Raw genomic sequence first — 21659 nt, 5'->3', positions numbered from 1 at the left:
ATGAAAAAATACAGACATCATTTACATGAGGTATTTCATATACTTTAGTGGGAAGGTGGGGCAGTGGAAAATGTTTTTTGAATAATTTATTGTTTTGTCTTTCATTAAATCTACTTTTCACCATGTGTAACTTTCCACCTTTTTGAAATAAAATACACTTGAAGAACAGATCAGAGGAAAAAAATATTACACCCTTTTGTAATGTCTAAATATGCTTATTGGGTGAAATATATTGAAATATTGACAAAAAGCAGCCTGTTAAATTCAGGCTGAATGCGTTTTGCGTTGTTTCTGTGACTACTTACTCTGCTGTTCAGTATATCAAGAACTTACAGTGCCACAGCAATCACAGAAATGTATTTTGCTACTTGTGAAGTATACCTCAAGGGGGCTTCACAATAACATGAACTTGTTTTCCCCCTTGTGATATAAAGTGGAACATTCCAACAGTGATGTCCTTTTATTCCTCATAATAAAACTGAGATTATACAGTTTTAACCCAGTTCAAATGGGCGTTTTGACTGAGTAAGAACTGCAAGATTTTCCCTTATAAGCAAAAATTCACTTCACCCCTTCTTGTCAACTGTTGGAAATGGGCCACATCCACCCTAACTGAATTGGTCTCTTTAGCACTGACCCCACACTTGGTAAGGCAACTCCCAGCTTTTCATGTGCTGTATATTTATACCTCCCTACTGAATTTTCCACTCCTTGCATCTGACGAAGTGGGTTATAGTCCACAAAAGCTTATGCCCAAATAAATTTGTTAGTCTCTAAGGTGCCACAAGCACTTCTTGTTGTTTTTGCTGATGCAGACTAACATGGCTGCCACTCTGAAATCTGTAACCTGAATAACAATTTATATTTTGCAACCATCTTGGGCATTGATTCTGTTTCCCTTTCTCTATTGTAAGCAACTTTGAGCAATGGCTGTAGTCTCTTTTATGCTTGTACTGCACCGAGCACGACGTGGACCAACCTTGTTGGCCCCTGTAGTTAAGTAATTATAATTTTAAACAGCATATTATAAGCCAGTACACTGTGTTATTTAAAATGATGAGAGATGAAGAGAGGTCATATATAAACATGCACAAACAGAATTGTATATGAAACCCTGAGTGATTTTAGAAATAGTAGCCATAGCTGCCTCCAGATAATTCAGATTTTCTTTTCACTTATGTAATTGTGTGTGAGTAGCTGCAGATTAAGTACAGCAGAATTCTGTGATTGCCCTGAATGGGAGAGTTCTCTATAAAGGCAATCTATTTCAAGATGGCTTTGTCCTTCATAAGGCCCTATTATACTGAGATTTGACTCCACATTAGCACCTTTCTAGAGACAGAGAGCACACAGTTTTGCATCTGTAATACACTTTGTCCATAAGTGTGTTTAACTAAATACTGTGTTGCTTTGTGCTGAATAAACTGTGTGCTGTGAACTCTATTATGCAGAGCTCTGTAAAACCATTGCTGCTGCTATTATTTTGGCACTCCAGGAAAAAAAACCTCCTCATGTATGCAGCTTTAAATCTTTATATTCCAAGCATAACTTTAGTAATACCTTCCTGGGTTAGGTTGCCCTTTGGTCAATACGTTTCCTCAGAATAGGCAGTGAAAGCCTCATAATTCTTGCTAATTCTCACTTAACGAGGTTTCCTTATATAGCCATGTAACTAGACTTGGATAGGTATTTTTTGGATTTAAAAAAGTGCATCTTAAAATAGTGGGTGAGGAAATATAAAAGTGAAAGTAGAAAAACCAATAAGATGTAAATCATTCAGTAAAAATAAGATCTAACACAAAGTATATTATGGTAGAGTTAAAGAAATCTTTAATGTATTGTTTTTCATCACCTGTTAGTTTTGCAAATATAAATTCAACAAGTTACAGCTCTTGGAAACAGATTTTGATTTGCAAGATTTATATCTGCATGTGAGAGCTTTATTCAGAAGTATATTTAGATTGGGAGTAGACCAACACAGATTTATTTTACAACACACAGGATTCCAGGGGATCCCAGTACAAGCTGGCCCATGAGTTCCTGACAGATATAGCTGTATAAAAAAAGAAGTAGGCAGAATGTGTTTGACCACTTGTTTAAAGGTAAAAATAATGTTAGAAATGCCATTGAATTAACATTGATCTCATTACCTTTTCCTCTTCTTATCTCTTATTTATTTTATTTTAAAGTAATTCAGTAACAAATAACCTCTCTGGTCTAAAACAAGTTTGAAAGAGAGCTTTGTAGTGTCCTCTTGTGTAAAAAACTAATGACATCTGACAAAATGCATAAACACTGCTTGTCAAGCAGTTCTTTGTTAGAGGTAAATTTTATAAACATAAAGCCATATTTCAATAACATTGAGGTTGTGTCAAAAAGCAGCAAAAGCCAGGAAATGCTACGTTAAAGCTGATGCTTGACTACATTGGTTTAGGAATTATTTTTAAATACAGGAGGAGTCTTCCAGGATCATGGTTTCGCCCTCCTCCATTTTCATTAAGAGTCCCATATTGGACCAACCTGTCTTTCCAGTCAAGAATGGCTTGATGTAGCTTGCTCTAGAGATGGTTAAATGCTCTTCTTTGGTTGTTCAGATAAGAATATGAGTTGATTTCAGAGTCTGTATAGGTGACCGGATAGCAAGTGTGAAAAATTGGGACGGGGTGGGGTGTAATAGGCACCTATATAAGAAAAAGCCCCAAATATCAGGACCATCCCTATAAAATCAGGACATCTGGTCACCCTAAGTCTATGTGCCATCTCTGCAGGGCTCTCAGCCACTGTCCACTGGGAAGCAGGCTCAAGTAAGCTCATCATCTCCCGAATACACGTGTTTTTGTTCACTTGCCTCCCCACCCCCTTCCAAAATAAAATATACTGTGTGCATTGAACACATAATATCAGCTTTAACTGTGAGTTCTCTTGCTTTCCTTGGTTGGTTCACTCATCAAATTTAATTTTCGTTTAATTACCAGGTTGCAGACTGATGAGCCAGTGTACCCTTTCAAAAGAGCTGACTTTCAAAAATGAACACTACATCACAAACATACTAAACTTCAGTCATTTTAAAAAGAGAGAGAGAGAGAAAGGGGAAAAAAGCTGCTTTCACATGTAGGTCTAAAAAGGCTATTTTGTTCACTGGAATGTTTTCAGAAACGCCAGATAGTCAACACTACAGTTTAGTTTGGGTTCCTTCATCTTTTTAAATCAGCTGCTTGGTTTGTGAGTGTCCGAACCCTAGAATGTAATTTAAGCTTAGTTTTTCACGAGTGAATTTCCTTGGAGGTTTTACAGTCATTTAGTAAAAGTAAAAATAAAGAAAAGAAATGTTCTAGGAAAGAGTATAACCTATTATTTTCTGAACATCAGAACAGCTCTTCATATAGTTGAATTGAATAATTTCCAGAACTGCTTTCCTCTAGACACACTGTTAGGATTGTGCAAATTTGCATTTAGCAAGGTTCCTTTCAGGCTCTAGGACTGGGCTATAGGCACTGGACAGCAATTGCAACCTTGTTGAGGAAACATTGGTCAACATTTTCAAACCTAGCTGCTTAAAAGTAGGCACCTAAATCCAGATTTAGACTCCTAAATAAAAATGGCCCGATTTTCAGATGCTGAGCACCCTCAGCTGCAAAAGTTATTGGGAGCTGCCCATGCTTATCAGGACACTTTTATCTGGGAACCTAAATATGGAGTTAGATGCAAACTATATGGAGCTATGTTTGAAAATCCGGGCCTGTGTCATGACACCTCTAGGGCAGAATATTGGCTCTCAGATGAACATTTGCCACAACACTGAAAAGAACAGTGAATCTGTTTGAAAATTATTACCCATCTCAACATGATATTCTCATCTAATTTTTTACTCTCCTATCCTTTGGGAAGAGTCCCTTATGCAAGTGCCTGCTGCCTGGTTCCCTCTGCAGCCCCATGTTGCAAGATCATTCTTCACATTCTTTATTGGTTTTGGATTCATCCACTTCCTTTCCTTCAGTTCTCCTCACATTTTGGGTTTACCCCCTTCTTAACTTTACATCTGTGCCTAAATTAAAGCATTGTTATAATTTGAAAGTCTTAAAGGCTACTGCAAAAATGACACCTTGGTATGAATGTTTGTTCAGATTTATATCAATAATTGATTCCCAGAGGCTATAGATACTTTTCTAAAACTAAACAAATTTTAAAAATATACAAAACATAGTACATCCCAACTAGAAGATTTCCCTGAAATAATAAATCTCTATATCTAAACACCTAACTTCCCTCCATTAGCTCCCCTTCTCATAAAAGCTCAGGAAAACAGATGAATTTTACAGTATGCTCTGACAGTGCAATTCACTCCACTTTGGGCCCAAAGCTCAAATATTGAGGCTCTTTGTAGGTATGGTGTGAGGATGCTGGAAAGATGACATTCATCCTTCAGTCCAAGGTCAGAATGCAGAGCTGATCCTCCAGGGAGGCAATAGCAATGCCTCCATGCTGTTGAGTTTCCATTTGTTTCATTTTCATTATATTCCCTCCCCCGCCCTTTTTAAAGTTTATTACCCAGCAACACATTCCCAAGACCACAGTAGTTGTAGTCATTTGAACCCCCATAAACACTAGATTAAAGTACGAACCTCGGGGTGCAAGCTCACCTTCTATGGGATAGTGCACTGGGGTGTAATGCCACAATATAAATTTGCTCTGCCTTCAAAGCATCTTCCTATAATTTTAACTTTGTTTTTATGTGAATTACATTTTTAAAAACTGGTACAAAATATATTTTTTCATTTATCACCGCAGGAAATCTAAGTGTGAAACAAAACAAAACATAGGCCAATTATAATAACAGTCCCTGGGTCCCTACCAGAAGTGGTCAATTTCAGCTGCCACTCTATGCTTGTTATTACCACATAGGGAGTTTTTACTTTACTCTGCATCCCAGCATCTGAACCGTATAGTGCAGTCTGGAGACTGTTCTCCCAGAGGGAATTCACGTGCCAGGAACTCTGTCAGTAAGACATTACACCTGCACATGTGATTGCCCCCCCCACACACACACACTTAACCCCAGCTGCAAACAGCAGTATGAGTCTGAGGGTTTCCAGACCTTACTGTTGCAAGACAATGCATTTGAGGAGGGAAAACAAACTTCTTCCACACCATATGAGCTGCCGTGGCTTCACATTTCATATAATTTATTAAAATAAAAATTAGAAACCTGAAATTAAAACATGTTTTCTCTATGTGCACTGAATGGTTTATTATTATAGCCTGCTTATGGGTGTTAGGTTGCTGCAGCTGATATTGCTTTAAAAAGGAAAAAAGAGCATTAACACAATAACTTGGGGGATTGCATGCATAACAAGATTGCCCCAAACAGTAACTTCTATATAATAATAATACTTTGGATTTGAACATAGGAATTGCTATGGCAGGTCAGACCACAATTGTTTATTTATCCCATACCCTCTCTCTGTCATTGACCAGTTACCAAATGCTTCAGAGTATGTCTACAGTATGAGCTAGGGGCGTGATTCCCATTCCCATGGACACATACTTGTGCTAGCTCTCATTAAGGTCCAAGTTGAGAATTGGCCACATAAGGGAGACAGGCACCATGAGCTAAATGTAGATCTGGTGAAAGTGGGAGTGTTGGAGGTGCCTTGATATATACCAGATCTGAATTTGATGTCCTATTTACTGAAGAGATGTTGTTCTTGTTTACAGATTTAGACTTTGTATAGGAGCTCTGTGTTCTGTGGTGCTTAAAATCTTTATCTATATTTTAAATGGTCCCTATGTATCATCTGCCTAGCCATTTATTACCAGAATTCAGTCTCTGCAAATGAGTTTTGCAATATTTCCTTTGCCCTAAAAAGATGACTGGTATGTGATATACATTTTGGTATATGCCCTGCCTGCTTTACATATTCCCCACTCCAAACAAGGTGAGAACTAGTGTGATGTTTAGTGTAGTGCTAGAGACCCAGGGAACTCTCCTTTCCCCGTGGAGACTGAGCACCAGAACATATATTCTTCAGCATGTTCTCCCAGAGCATATGGTAAAATGAATCCATGGTGCAACCACATTTAGGGCAAGGTGGGGGAAATATTCTGGGATATTTAATTCGAGCTTTAGATGTGTGCAAAAGGAATGCTTGTGATTCTGAGTCTGACTGGAAAAGATACCCATTTGTTGCCAGCTATAGCCTGTAACAATCACATTCAGTGAAGGGATAGTTTGTAATAATAATGATGATGATGTTTCTGTTGTTAGCAATTTCCATAACTCTTTCCATTCCAGGAACTCAAAGCCCTTTACAACTTTAACACCACACATGTGAAGTACTATTGTAATTGAAAATGATGAGGCAACTAAAGCAGAGAAAGTTTAAGCTATTTGCTCAACGTGTCGTAGTAAGTTTGTGATCGAGCTAACTGCCCTGTTCTAGTGCTCTAACTACTATAAGTTATTTCATTTTCTCCTTTTGGGCATGGTCAGTCCATTGCTTGCGAACATCTATTAGTGTACTCCTGAAATGGATTCCTTCCTCCTGCCTGAAACAGAAATTGAGGAAAAAAAATAGCAGTGAACCCAAACAACATTTCAATACAACACAACTCAGTGCAGTGCATTTTCTAAAGGGAGAGAGAGTGATAAATTAAGACATGTATAGACAAAGGAGAGAATGTGTTTTCAGGGGAGATCTGAAAAGAGATGGAAAGAGAGAGACAGATTATTCCAGATGGCAGAAGTTGCAGAGGAGAAGACCATCATGACAGCACTGATGGCATGCTGGGTTAGACAGAAAGCAAACGCTGAATCAGCAGAGGGAGAAGTTCCAATTGCAAAGTGGTTCCGGGATATATAAGCCCCATGACTTCTGTGGATAATGGTGTATCTGCAGTAACAAGGTAAAGTCTCTCTGGAATCCTATGTAAAGTACCTGTTGGTATAGGTTATTCCAAAACAGTTGGAGCGAGATATATGGGGAACATCGGGCCTTTTGGTCTTCATACAGACAATTGTGGATACAGTGTTAAAGTGTGAATTCCAGATGGCTGTCAAATTTTATTCAGCGCCATAGCTAAGGGCTTACCTCCAATTTGGTTTGCAATCATGTTTAAACTGACACAATGGTAAATTGTAGTGTAGACAAGGAACTGGCATTTGTTGCTAGTTGTTTTTAACTATAGGTTAATACATGATTAAAAAGTCATAATGTTGATGAGGCTTACGTGTCTTCCTTGGCCCTGATCTAAAAGCTGTTGTAATCAACAGGACTCTTTTTCCATTCACTTCAGATCAGGTCGTTTGAGTGTTCTTAATTTGTAATTCTTAATTTGTACACCTGCTGTGTGACCAGGTAGGGAATTATTGGAACTTGTGCTTTAGCTCTCCTTCCATAAGCTGTAATGGTTGCTAGATTTATGTTGGTTATGAAATGTTGCTTCACACTAAAATATCTTGTTTGTATCAGTTCTGATTCAGTGCAAGGTATTCTATATCAGTAGTGCCCAGTTTGACACAGGATTTGATTTTCAGGAAGGAGAAGCCACTCTTGACAAAAGCGCCCTGATATGCAGATCTGCATTTTGTAGTAATTCCAATAAGTAATGTGCATAGAAGGACTTAATCTTGGCAGACTTCAGTGGCTAACATAAATTTATTTTTGTTTCTTTATCCCTTCCCTCTTTCTAAGCAGTGCACAGTCATAATGGTTTGTCTGTTTTCTAGTACTCCATCATTGTCTTACCAGTATTGTTCCTTTCTAAGGCCCTGATTCAGGAAAGTACCTAGGAACATGCTTTAAGTAAAGCACATGTTTAAATCAATGGAACTTAAGCACATGCTTAAGAGTTGAAAAGGGATGGATTTACTCATGTGCTTAAGTGCTTTTCTGTGTGGAGTCAAAATCAGCCCAGGAGGAATTAAAGTTTTCACTTTTGCTGCATAGTGCCACATACTGGTCAACAGTATTTCAATAGCATCAAGGTTGAATGAATACCCAAATGCTCAGACTAGGTTGAAATTCAGAAATCTCTTGAATCCCGTAGAAATAAAAGGGTTAAAATGTGAGTTTATGATGGGCAGGGAAATTAACACAGTAGCAACAGTGAGCAGGCAGTGAGGAGAACTGAGATTTTTTTTTTCCAACATGACTGCAAAATGCTGAATCACACAAGTTATGTGACAAGAGTCTAAATCCAGCCACAGATGAGCTGGGATAGCCACGTGAGACATCTCATAAGATTCAACCATATCCTCCCCTTCTACCTCCCTCAATTAATGTGCTACGAAATACTCAGATCTGAATGTGTTCTGATTACTATTCACAAATGTTCGGCTTCCCATAGGGACAGTATTAAAGAAATTGTATTCTAGGGGCATAACCCCAGTTTTACCCCCAGGTGCAGTGTGTGTAGAATCGTCTCAGAGACGGAGCTCATAACCTCTGGAACTCATCAACCTCCCCTGGCCCAGCATGGGCAGGCTGACCAGGACTCCCTGGATTTCTCTCTTAGTAATAGTACAAAGTGCTGGATCAATCCAGCAGTTGAATGTTTTTGGATGAAATGTTACGATTTCAGTGGGTGACTGGTACTGAGAATTATAGCCTTTCTCCCTAAACATTTCTAGCAGTCATCTGGAAATTGTGTGCTTTTGGAAAAACAGAATAATCTGAAGTTTACACTCTAGTAAATTATTGTTAAATATTTTCACATCTGTATATGGTGTGTTTATTACCTGCCATAGCTTATATTTAATGAGACTCTGAGATTCTGTGCACAGGTTAGTCACAGTGTTCCAGTATTAAATATTTTCATTGTCTTAGAGCACTCAGATGAGTTTAAATTATAAATGTTACTGGATTTTAATAGTAATATCTCTTTGCATAAAATAGTAGATAATCTTTTAACACCACTATCTGAAAATATTGTAATATACAGTCTTGCTAAAATCTGTAAGTAATTTTTTTTGTCAAACAAAAAGTTAATGAGAAATGGACTGCAGTAAAGTCTCTTCGTTAGTACGTGGCTATTTGCAAAAGGACTCACACGTCTGCTTAACTGCTGAAAATAACATAATTAATATTCATTTTGAGTTTCCCATAAGCCCACCGGAGCAAAGGATTCTGCCAAAGTCTCTTGACATCCATGCATCTAGCAAACAAAGAGTTAAAGCAGGCAGTCTTTCAGGCAAGTAAGATTGAACAGAAAGCACAGGCCTTTCCTTTTTGCCTTTTTCTTCTTAATTAATCATACGCTGCTTCACAATTTAAATATGGATATGGAAAGCCATCCACAATTATTAATGAGCCTCCAGGCTGTCCTGTGGCGTCTCAAGACAAGCTGTGTCAGCCTGCAGAAAGCAGCATGGCATCTCCTTTCTGATGTGTGTGAAATTTATGTGCACAAAGGCTCCTCCTTATCTGTGCGTGAACTAAATAAATAAATAAAGGCTTTTGTTTGCCAGGCTACTTGCACATGACTGTTTTGACTAAACCACTCCATGTTATTTGTAGTTTACAGTGCTTAGAGACAAGAAGAAGAAGAAATCCCTAAACCCAGCTACCAGATTATGCTGCAATTAATGGGAATCTGTACATCATTCTGATTGTTGCTGAGATTTTTGAAGACTTTCTTTTAAAAAATAAAACAAAAACCCCAAAACCTTTGCCCTTGACTGACACCAGCCTTACAATGGTAGGATTGGCATTCCGCCAATTTCTCACCCGATAAGACAGGGCAGGAGGGTAGAGAAAAGCACTGACAACATGGCCGTTGTTTAGTCTACACTCTTAAGACCTTAATAGGAAGGAACAATTCTTCAGTGTCGCGAAGGGTTTGCCAGTATGCATCTGCTGCAGTGGGAAAACTAAGGTGATGGCTTTTAGGATTAAAATTGCAGTATCCCCTCTTTCTGTTTTATTTTGGTATGTGATCTACCCATTTAATACAGTGGGACTGTATAAAAATAATAATAGCCAAGTAGTTATATACATATATTTTCAAGACCCTTTGTATCTGGAGGAGATTTGGGGAGAGGGGAGGAGGTAGGAAGGAAGAAAGACAGGATCAATGTGTGATGGGAAAAGGATAATAAAGAGCCAGGTGCAGTACAGTATGTTCAGTCGGTGATGTTTAGATTTTTTTTAAGGCTTCCTATTGAGGTTAAATTAAAAAAGAGAAAAAGATGCAAGAAAAGTCAGGTTTCTTATTTCAGCTGCAGGTTTTCAAAGATGTATGTATTGTTCCAAAACCAGACTGTTTCTGTACTGTGGATAAGAACAAATCATTCTGTATATTAGGAGAGCAGAACATTTAAAGATATGCCTGTCAAATTTTTTCCTCTGGAAAAGTCTGCAGTTTCATTGTGTGAAGGTAAAATCCTTATAGCTCAGTTACAAGTTTGCCATGTTAGATAAAAGCATGACTTTGTCTTGTTGTAGTTTCAAAGTGAAACAAACTGGAGCAGAGGCAATGATTTAAGCTACAGTGAGGAAAAAAAGGCAGGAAGATTGGAATATGATAAACAACATTGAAAAATGGCAGGAGAATAATGTTTACTTTTGAATATAAGGCTGACTGCCAGGTTGGCGCTGGTTTTTAGGTTAGCAGAGGTTGGAGGAAGGGCCAGAGTGAGGCGTGGCTAAATGCTGTCAAGGAAAAAAACAGTCTGCAAATTGCTGTTCTCGGCTTTCCCCCCACCCTTGAAAAAAAGGCAGTGCTTCCTCTTAAGACTATTAAAAATTATGCAGAATTTTAACCATCTAGTGTACTGGATGCTCTTCTCTGATGTTGAGAATTCTGATTTTGCAAGAGGATAAATGAAATATTTTAAATGATCAAACTATTTTGAAGGTATTTTAAAATATAATAAAATATAATAAAAACAATAGCTTTACATTTCATAAGAAATTATTTTAGTTTACTTTTGATGTGTTTGCCTGTGGGATAAAGTTTAACAAAGTCATTTGAAAAATGTATCTGTTCTGCAGACAGCTATCCTGCTCTTACAGCCCTGCCACAAAAATCAATAGGATTTTGCTGATTGAAAGAGAGGATGAAGAATAGTTCTAATAAACCAGAACATGATTCAGGCAAGATACAGTAATGAAGGCTGATAATCATTTTCTTACTTTAATCGGGACATTTTTTAGAATCCGTATTCTGTGTGCAATACATCCAGGACATATCTCAAGCAGACAACGTGGCAAAGTCATTTTATACACTTGGACTAGCTGTTTATAGTAGTTTAGCAAGTTCTATATTGTCAATAGTAAAGGGCCCAGCCTAAGAAACCCTTTCATTAACACACCATCATTCGCTGCATTTATGAATGCATCTAGTTTATGAAGAAAAATATATTTCTAAATAGAGCTGAAATCGGAAATGTGGTATTCTTACGTCCCACAAATTCTGTTAACCGTTTAAATTCTGCTAAGTGTGAATAAAGGATAATTTAAGAAAATCAAAGGCAAAGTTAAAGCTTCATAGTAATTATTATTCTACTAAATATTTAATAACTCTTAATGGCGTCTTATACTTAAAATGAGAAAGAAACTGAGACTGTTGTTACTCTTTGGAGACATAGTTACTTTGGAAATCCTTTAATTGTTTTCATGTTTTATTTAAAGACCTGTAAATAGTATGTTTTTGATATATTAATTGGTGATTTGTTTTTTGTTTTGTTACTGAGAACTCTATTTTCTTTACATGAGGAATCTACAATTTATAAATAAATATTAAGAAATATGTTTTCTACATAAAACTAATTTAGGGACCTCGTCTGGCACTCCTCTTTCTTTTGTAAAACCTCCATTGATTTCAAGCCTTGCAGGATCTTATTGGTGTTTCATTCAGTAACTAAGGTTTCTTGTGGCCCCAACTCATGCTTTAAAAATATTTTCTCACCTGTTAGCCATCAGAGATTGTAAAAATGCTCTTACTGGTCATGCAGGACTTTGCATATGTGTTAGACTGATAAAAAGTTGTCTATTGGACTGCTGTTGTATAGGGAAAATAGCCCCTTTCCCCCCTTGATTTTAGGTGCCATGTAGAATTGTACAATAAGTTTGCTTCAGAAAGTGCCAGGAGAAGCATAATGAGGCAGTTAGTCACAGTTTGAATGTGGTGTTAGGGGAAAACAGTGCCGGAACTATGGGTTTGATTTTCAAGGATAGTCCTTGCAACCCAAGTCTGCCTAGACCCTTCACTGGTATCCAGGCAATACTTAGACACTAAACTCTGGGTTCACTTTTTGTCAGGTGAACGTTTTTGTCTGCTGAACATTTTTTTTTCTTAAAAGATCTCCTGTCCTTCTGTTTTTTCATTAACCCTTGGATTTCTTCGTCGGTTTCTTGTAGACCACCCTCATGTATCGAATGCAAACAGTATGTAGCAAAAGTCCCAATCTGACAGGGAATTTGGGGGCTAAGGATTAGGGAGGCAGGTAGGGGGAATGTTATAGTCACTAGTTAGGCAAAATACACAGAATACTGTCATCCCTTCCCTTGATGTGTACAGTGTTTGTGTGTGTCTGTAGTTTATATCTAGTCTATATATAGAGAACTTATTTAAATTCTGTACAAAGTAGAAGAGGGAATTAAAGCAGAGCTCTTCAGTATGCTGAGACCCATATGCTATTTTAGAGTTTTAAAGGAGAATAACTTATACATTAAGGAAAATATGTATGTAAAAGGTACAATTTATATAATGTTCAGTAATGCAATTGTAAACTTTTAGTCAGTAACCTTTTAGGATTTAAAAAAATAGATAAAACCTTGCACTCCACTATAAATACAGAAAGTGAGTATAAAAAAATTACACTAGTCTTCTGTGGGGTTTAGAAATATATTGAAGTAGTTAAATAATATGCAATAAAATTTTAGGAATCTTTAAATTTGGCATGTTTGTGCATATAATTATATTTAGTATATATCTGCAGACTATCTCTTCATGATACATTCTTATCGTTTCTGTTATATTGTTGAAGCGTATGCTCATTTTTCAACAATTAAACTAAAACTACAGGAAGCAGTGTATCATATATGTTTACATGGTTTGTTTTAAATCCAAACAAAAAAAAAGCAGTTTTTTAAATATATTAATGTTCACTGAGGTAATGATAGTTGAATATTAAAATCTTTATTTAAGATGAGTTAATTATCCGTGAGAATTGTAGGTTTGGTTTGTCACTGAATATTTGGAGTTGATCTTCAAGATACCTATTTTGCCTGAGAAATTTAATTATATTTATTTAATATTGATTAATAGAATTAAATGTAACATTACATACAGTATAATTTAAAGAAGATAAATGATAGAGTGCACAATATTTTATTTATACTATTAAAAAAAAATTCATTATAATTACAATAACATAAAATATAATTTGAAATAGAGAAATGATGCGATACACTGTAACTTGTACCAGTGGCATTGTATGGGATGTTAGTTCAGACAAGATTTGGCCCATAACTTTGCTTTTATCAAGTGTGAATGAAACAAATTCTGCCCTTATTTACATCCATACAACCCCATTGATTAAAGGAATGAGAATTATCATGTGCACTTATTAGTTTTCTGTATTTGGTGTCTGGGCTTCTCAGATGTTCTCTGAAAAGATTTCTGGAATTATGAATTCCTTCAGTACCTATAGAATAGGGATTATTTTAAAATTAAATGATAGAAAATGGGAGAGGGCCTCATTCTACTCTCACTACAGTGCAGCTCCATTGCTTTCATGAAGTTACTCCTGATTTAAACAAACAATTTTTTTTTTACTGTAGTAATGTTCACTGGGGTAGTGAGAGTTGAATATTTTTTTAAACACAGTATGATTTACCTTTTGATTAAATCAGTTACACAAAATCTGATGTGCATTATAAAATGTAAATTTTCTGGTCTGATTTTAAGAAGTGTTTCTCTTTTGCTGGGAAAAAATGGATGTTACTGCTGTTGCTGCTCTGGCTATTTATTTAGGTACCTAAACAGGAGGTGTCTGAGTTCTTTTGAAAATCTGAGCCATGATCATTACAAAATGAAAACCTGCTACAGTTTCGGCCATAGATGAAGCAAAAATACTTTTTACTAGAAACAAAGCAATATGTCAAAATTCCTAATATAGCTTGATGCAAATTTTTTAAAGATTGTCAATTGTTCTCGCTTCAGACTGGCAGCTTCATTTACATTTTGTTTTGCCTCCTGATTTCTCAACTGTTTCACTAATTACAGAAAAAAATCAAAATGAGAATATTGCCAAGTTTTTTTACACTGATAAGGAAGTGGTTATTTATTGTAATTATCAAGTAGGGGACCAATCCTGCAAACAATGGCACACATTGCTATCTTTACACACATGCTTATTCCCATTTATTCCAGTGCAGAACTGTTGCAGGATCCTTTCCCTACATTAGCAAGCAATAAAACAAAACACACACACACACACAAAACCACACCAGTCCAATAAACAACCAAAACCTCCAATCAAAATCAAAACCTTTAGTTCAGTATCTTCCTAAAACCATTTGCAGGAATATAAAAGTTGAGGGATTGGACTGAAAGAGAATTACATTTAAAAAGAAATATATATTAAAAAAAAAAGATTTTTTTTCTCTCTCCATAGTGGTTATTTTAAATGTGTTAAGATAGGAGATACATGTTAAAGCTATTTGTCTGCAGTAGCATGAATTTTATCCCCTCACTATCTTCTTCAGTACTACAAATGCTCAGGTAAACTTCTGATCCTGCAAACATGTACATGAGTAGCTTTACTCATATAAGTAGGCAAACTGAAGCTGATGAGACTCCTTCATTTGTATAGCTACTGACGTGTGTGTGTGTGTGTGTGTGTGTGTGTGTGTGTGTGTGTGTGTGTGTGTGTGTGTGTGTGTGTGTGTGTTCCACCCCTGCCCTATCTCCCTTCATATGTTTGAACACATCGTCTCTTAGCTCTGTGTCTTTTTGTTCTTAGGGGAGTGCAACTTGTGTGGGTTGTGGTCATGTATTATCACAGCTTGAGTGAACTGTTAGACATAAGACTGAAAGCCAAATGCGGCAAGTCATCCTGGATGTGGAAATATCCCAGTATGTCACATACCCTTAAATCTCTTATTGTTATAAAATGGCCCAGTGTAAATATGTTTGGGGGAAAGTTAGCAATAATAATAATAATAATAATAATAATAATAATAAATTAATGTATTGGTCAATCAGAAACCGTGTCACCATAGTTTACATTAATTCTAATTATTTCAATGCAAAATAAACTAAGAAAACATTAGTTTTTGTTAAATTCAAGTATAGAATCAATAGTGTATTGTCTGAAGCATCATCTTACAGGGATGTGTATATTTCAGTTACAGAAGAGGAATTCAATGACTTAAACTGTCTTTTCCCTTTTCCTTTAATTACCGTTGGCCATGTAAAACTTTAGAACACAGGAATTACTGCACTGGATTGGGTCAGTGATCCATCTAGTCCCATAACCTATTCTGACAGTGCTACTACCAAACACTTCAGAAGACAGTGCAAGAAACCCCATGGTGGACTGCTTTAGAATAACGTGTCCAGATGGGAAATTTCTTCCTAGTCCATTACTCAGTGGTTGTATTATGCCTTGATGCATATGGGTTTATATCCCTTCTAAAAATAATTATCCTATCTAACTTCTCTGTGGATATTCTCATGATCCATATAAAGGCCTACTCCTTTTTGAATCCTACTGAACTCCCCGATGACATATTGTGGCAATGAGTTCCACAGGTTAATTATGTGTTTTGTTAAACAAAATTCACTGTATAAGTTTTTAGTTTATTGCCTTAATTGAATTGAATTGAATGTCCCAATGTTCTTGGAGAAAAATATATGAACACTCTATTCACCTTCTCTATCCCAGTACAGTCATTTGTGTATCTCTGTCATGTTTCCTTTTATCCATCTCCTTTCCAGACTAAATATTTTCAATTTTTCTGCTCTCTCCTTATATAGATTTCTGTTGATTCTTCTAAATCATTTTTGTTGCCTGTCTCTGCACTCTTGTTACTCTTTTTTGAGATAGTTGACAAGAACTAAAAACAATTTACTATTGATTAATATATAATTGAATTCAAACATTATCAGTACTACTTGCTGCCCTGTTCCTTATGCAGCCCAACAATCTGAGTCTGAACTACTGCTGCAGAATGAATGAGGTTTTCACTGAGCTGCCCAGGTCTTTTTCTTCAATGGTTATGCTTAGTTTAGATCCCAGCAATATGAATTACCTTGCATTTGTCAACACTGAAATTCATTATGCCACCATGCTGCATGTTCAGCTAGCTTTGTCAGATCCCTCTGAAGTTCCTCACGGTCTTGAGTAATCTATATCTGAGTCATCTAAAAATGTTGCTACTTCATTCACCCACTTTTGCAGACTACTACATAATATTTTAAACATTGATCTGAGTACAGATTCCTAGGGCATATACTGTTAAACTTCCACCCTATTGAAAATTGACGTTTTATTCCTACTGTTTGTTTATGATCTCTTAGCCGATTTCTAATTCATGACAGTATTCCCAACTCTCAATCATAACTATTCTGCTTCCTTTGCAGCCTGTTATGAAGCACATTTTGAAAGTCCATAAATGATATCATATTCTTTGGTTGAACTGGTAGAAGAAAGCTAGTATGTAAGAGAGGCATATTTTTCCTTTTTGTAACCCAGGCTGCTTTCCCCTGATTATATAATCTTCATTTTGATATAAAAGTTATAATATTTTATAAAAATAATCTTTTTAGTCAGTTTACATGGTAGTATAGTAAGGGTCACTTGCATGTAATTCTCAAGATCATCCCTAGTCTTTTTAAAGGATAAGTGCAACACCTGCTGCACTTTGGTATATTCACTGATATGAGAGACTTTATGTTAGAAAATCAGATTCTTCATTCTTGAGTGTCTTTGGAGTGTCTTTGGATAGATAGATAGATAGATAGATATAGATGCACCTTAACTTCTGACAGTCTCTCCCTTTATTACCTGAGAAATTAGGCTAATAGAGTTTAAGGCTAGTCTGACTTTCTTTATTTCACAGGCCACCTCACCCAGTTACCCCTGCATTGAGCCCGGTAACTTGTGTTTGGTTAAAGCACATCTTCCAGAAAGGTGTCCAGGTCTGGGGTAGGTGTCATCCCGTTGTCTTCTGGGGTGGAGACTGGCACAAAGAATTTTTGAAGACAAGATTAAACCATTAGGCCCATCCCAAAAATAGCCTGGGCAAGAATTGTCTCTCATTCAGTCATATTTTTTCCCTGGGTTTTCCTTCATCTGGGGAGGAGTATTTTATTTCTCTTCTTTTTGGGATGCAGCTTAACCCCCCCCTCCCTCCTGGCCAGTGTGAAGGTGAGGGAGGGACAGAAAGCTAAAGCTCCATCCACTCCCCTCACACTTGCCTGCCAGGAGGAGTGCTGCTGCTGGAGCCTGGCTAAGAAGCCGAGCTAATGTGGTCATGGAGCTGAGTGAGAGATGGTGTGCTTACTCTTCTGTGGGAACAAATAGCTCAAGGTCATAATCAATGTTTTGTGCACTGCCTTTTATCCACCTGATTCGCTCCCTTTATTTCCTGGTATTCCAGCAGACCTGCCATTTGTCTCACAGACTTCCTGCTTCCCATAGTCATCAGTAATTTGTTTTGGGGTTTTTTTGTCATTGGCTTTTTTAATCTTCATATTCCCTCTTTATGCTCCTAATTTCCATCTGAAATTTTACCCACAAGAGTTTATGTTACTTTCTACGTGCTTCACATGGACTGCACTTTAGTTTTTGGAAGAGGATACCTGTTTGCTTCAAATAATCTCTTATACAGCACATTTTTACCATATGTGTTTTTTTTCCCCTTGCCATCTTGCTTCTCTTTTAAGATATGAATACCTTGGATTTTTTAACTGTGTTTCTAAGGTATGCCTAAATAACCTTCCATAGTTATAAGCAGAATTCTTCATGTAAGTTGAGGGAAGTTCTGATTAATAATCAATAGCACAATATGGCTCTGTGATTCCATGTCATGTCAGTTATTTTAAAATACATAATGCATATGTACCTTTCTGCTTTTCCCTAGCTGACTGTTCTGCTTTAAATAGCAACATCAGACCTCTTCCAACGAGCCTGTAGTCTGTTAAGGCTCTCCACCTCCACTCTTTTATTCCTGCCTCCCTCCATAATAAAAGGCTCAATATTTTTATATTGGATTCGAAAAACTAAATCACTGGGAGCTGTGTGCCTCCAGATTCAGTTGTGCAGGGAGAAAATGCCACACTTTCGCCCATCCATAGTGGGAAGTGTCTTGGAAGTTTCTCCTTTTACACTTGCCACTTTGAAGCTGCTTAAAACCATCTGGAGGCTTAGTTCTCAATAGCACAAGTGAACTGAAGGTGCTCTTCCTATTAAGCTTTCCTGATGGCAATGAGTGTTACTGTTCTAACAGGAAGAGAGAGAATAGACTGCAGCAGGGGTCGGCAACCTTTCAGAAGTGCTGTGCTGTGTCGACATTAATTCACTGTAATTTAATGTTCTGCGTGCCAGTAATACATTTTAACATTTTTAGAAGGTCTCTTTCTATAAATCTATAATATATAACTAAACTATTTTGTATGTAAAGTAAATAAGGTTTTTAAATTGTTTCAGAAGCTTCATTTAAAGTTAAATTAAAATACAGAGCCCCCTGGACCGGTGGCCAGGACCTGGGCAATATGAAAATCAGCTCACATGCCGCCTTTGGCATGTGTACCATAGGTTGTCTTCCTCTGGACTACCGACTGAGATGGAGGACCTTAAGGCAATGAATGTGGGTGAAGGAGGGAACAGCTGTCTTTATCTAAAGCAGGCCTGCACAACTCATAAAGCAGCGAGGGCCATATTACTCCAAAGAAAACAGCTGAGGGCTGAAACACCCTGGCCTCGCCAAACCGCCCACCCAGCGCCGCCCAGCCCCACCAAAACACCCCCCCCCCAGTGCTGCCCAGGCCCCCTGAAACACATCCCCCACCCCAGTGCCGCCCAGCCCTGCAGAAACAACCCACATTCCCCCAAGTATAAAGCCACACTGCCACTGCATGCCTGCCCGCTCGGCTCGTCATCCCTCCATGAAATAAGGGGAGGGGAAAAGGGCGACAGTTTGAAGGAATTTTCTGGGGCTATGAACTAAGGAGAGGGGCAAGGGGGGCAATGTGAAGGGATTGGATGTGACTGTCCAACACACAAACACAGAGGCCACAGCGAGCCCGGGGGTTGGGAGGGAAGGTCCCAGGACCAGGGAAGGGGGCAGCAGTCGGGGCAGGGCAGGTGCAACACACACACACTCACACACTCTCTCTCTCTCTCTTACTTCCTGGCTGCTCACAGACAGTTCTAACCCCTCCCACCCCCCAGATCACTATGGAGGCCACCCTGGGACCAACCAGCATGGTAGCCGCCCCACCCCCAACCAAAGGGGGGGAATTAGGAGGGACCTCAGCTCAGTCCCCGTCCCCTCCCCTCCCCCGAGCTGCAGCTTGAGCCCAGGCCAGGCGCTTCTCCCCTCACTCAGCACTTACTAGCTCGGCCTCATGCCCAGCGCTTCCCTCCCCAGCGGGCCCTGGAAGTGACGCACTCGCTGTACGCCAGGCGGGGGGAGCAGGAGATGGAGACACGTGTGGTTCTGGCCATTAGGGCGGTTTGAGTGCAGTGCATGTGTGTGAGGCTGTGAGGTGGGCCCCCCCCCAGGCAGGGGGCAAACCCTGCAGCCCCACCCCGCTGTTTGCTGGGCTGGCCTGATCTAGAGCAATATTGGAGTACCATGAAATGCACAGGCACCACGTGTGTAAAACCTTGTGAAAAAGAAAAACTTACTTGTGAAGCCTCTTGAGGTAAACTGCAAGGCATCTTCCTAACATCCTCCCTCTATTGTATGGGGGTAGCAGCCTCATGGAAGAAGCAGGGGCAGGGCCTGCAATGTGCAGATTAGGATTACACAGGAAACTGTGGCCCCACCTTTGAGGTATGGAGCAGATATCTGTGAATTTTGGGTCTCTCCTCAGATCTATCTGTGTGGCTAGCTAGCTCCTTTACACAGTGCCAGTAGCTCACTCTCTCTTGAGATGGACACTTCGAAATCCCTTCATGGGCATCTTGAATAATTATAGCCAAAATTAACCTCTGAGTTTTTGCTGTGGTGTTTTACTCACTGTTACAGGCTTTTTACCAGTGCAGGTCCCCTGCCTGGCCTTGAATCCCATCAATTTCTATTGGAACCCCAACTGTGTAAAGATTACTCAAAGAGCTTCTGTGCAATAGTGGAGTGGCGGGAGCATTTTGTGTAGGCACTGCTCCCCTCCATACAGTCTTCTCACCGTTTTTCCTCATACATTGGCTCCTCTCCATGGTTTATAATTGATGGGAGCACCTGGATCATGATGAAAAATATCACTATAAGATGTATTGTACTGCTGATGTATTGCAGGACAGGATGGTGTTACGTGTTTTAATGTACAAGGTTAAGATATCCACAGTACACTGAATTATAAAAATTCAGTGCTGTATAGGGCCCAACTCTATCAGCCTTATTCACCCTCTGTATCACCTTACCACACAAGTAATCCATGATTTCCGTGAAACTACAGCAGGGAACTGTATAACATGAAGGCAGAAATAAGCTCACTAAAATTTAACTACAGAGTAGTAAATAATAGTAATACTTTTACATAGCACTTTTCATCCAGAGATCTCAAAGTCAAAGCTCTATAACGGAGGTATCATCCCCATTTTACAGATTGAGGAACTGAAGCACAAAGGATGGAAATGACTTGCCCAAGGTCACCCAGTAAGTCAGTGGTAGAGCCAGGAATGGAGCCCAGAGTTCCTGAGCTGTCAATCTGGTGCTCTTTCCACTGGGCCACACTGCCTGCCATAAAGGTAAATACAGAAGAGTCAGTCATTGGTTCCATGGTTTGGTAAGACATTGTTATCAGTAATGGCATTCACATATAATGTTATAAATAAATATTAACATTTTGTACAAGTTCATACCAAAAATTATAGTAGTTAATTTAGCCTGCTTAAGCTAAACTAGCAAGATGAGTAATTTCTAATATAAATTGTATTTGTCCTTTACAAATGGAATATTTTATATTTAATGTCTAGGTATTAAAGTGATGGGCACTTTAAAAAGACATACGATGTATAAATTCATATGATACCAGACCAAAAAGTTTACAGTTACTTTTTAATAATTATTTTTATGGTATGTTCACAATTTTAAAAATCAACTCAGAATCTATCAAAAGATAATGGAGGAAAACTATATTTTTATTTAAAATACTTTTGGCTTTTTAAAAAATAAAAAATTGGATTTGCTAATAGTGCAGAAATGCACATATTTAAAAGATTATTTTTTAGATTTTTTAAAAAATTTATTTGTTGCTTTTAAAGTGATATCTCATTGAATCTTAAGTGAATAAGGTATTCCTGTATTTTTTTTTAAGTCAAATGATTTGGTGATTAAAGAGAGTTGCCACTTGCCTGAGCTACATCCCTAGGGATATGACCTTTTTAATCCTCTTTAGTTAATGTATTGGTGATCTTTACTTAGGCAAAGTAAATAGTGCTGTTCTGAACAAAGAGAAGGTCATGCTTCCTGCATTACACTCTG

The 21659-nt window shown here is 38.0% G+C and overlaps 1 long non-coding RNA gene across 3 annotated transcripts in view; it reads left to right on the top strand.

Annotated features, from left to right (window-relative positions):
• Window positions 1–21659, top strand: part of LOC115637939 — a 351855-nt gene that overhangs the window by 187065 nt on the left and 143131 nt on the right. The window contains exon 1 of one of the 3 annotated variants that reach the window (XR_003997380.1): window positions 9749–9873. The exons of 1 other annotated variant lie outside the window; for it this stretch is intronic. This is a non-coding gene — a long non-coding RNA (uncharacterized LOC115637939). Of the gene's footprint in view, window positions 1–9748; window positions 9874–20726; window positions 20924–21659 lie in introns of those variants that run through there. One more of the 3 variants, XR_003997377.1, reaches the window with a different exon arrangement.

The sequence above is a fragment of the Gopherus evgoodei genome, chromosome 1 (genome assembly GCF_007399415.2).
Source record: "Gopherus evgoodei ecotype Sinaloan lineage chromosome 1, rGopEvg1_v1.p, whole genome shotgun sequence".
Classification (NCBI taxonomy): domain Eukaryota; kingdom Metazoa; phylum Chordata; order Testudines; family Testudinidae; genus Gopherus; species Gopherus evgoodei.
The sequence above is the reverse complement of the archived record's forward strand: the minus strand, read 5'-3'. Positions and strand labels throughout refer to the sequence as shown.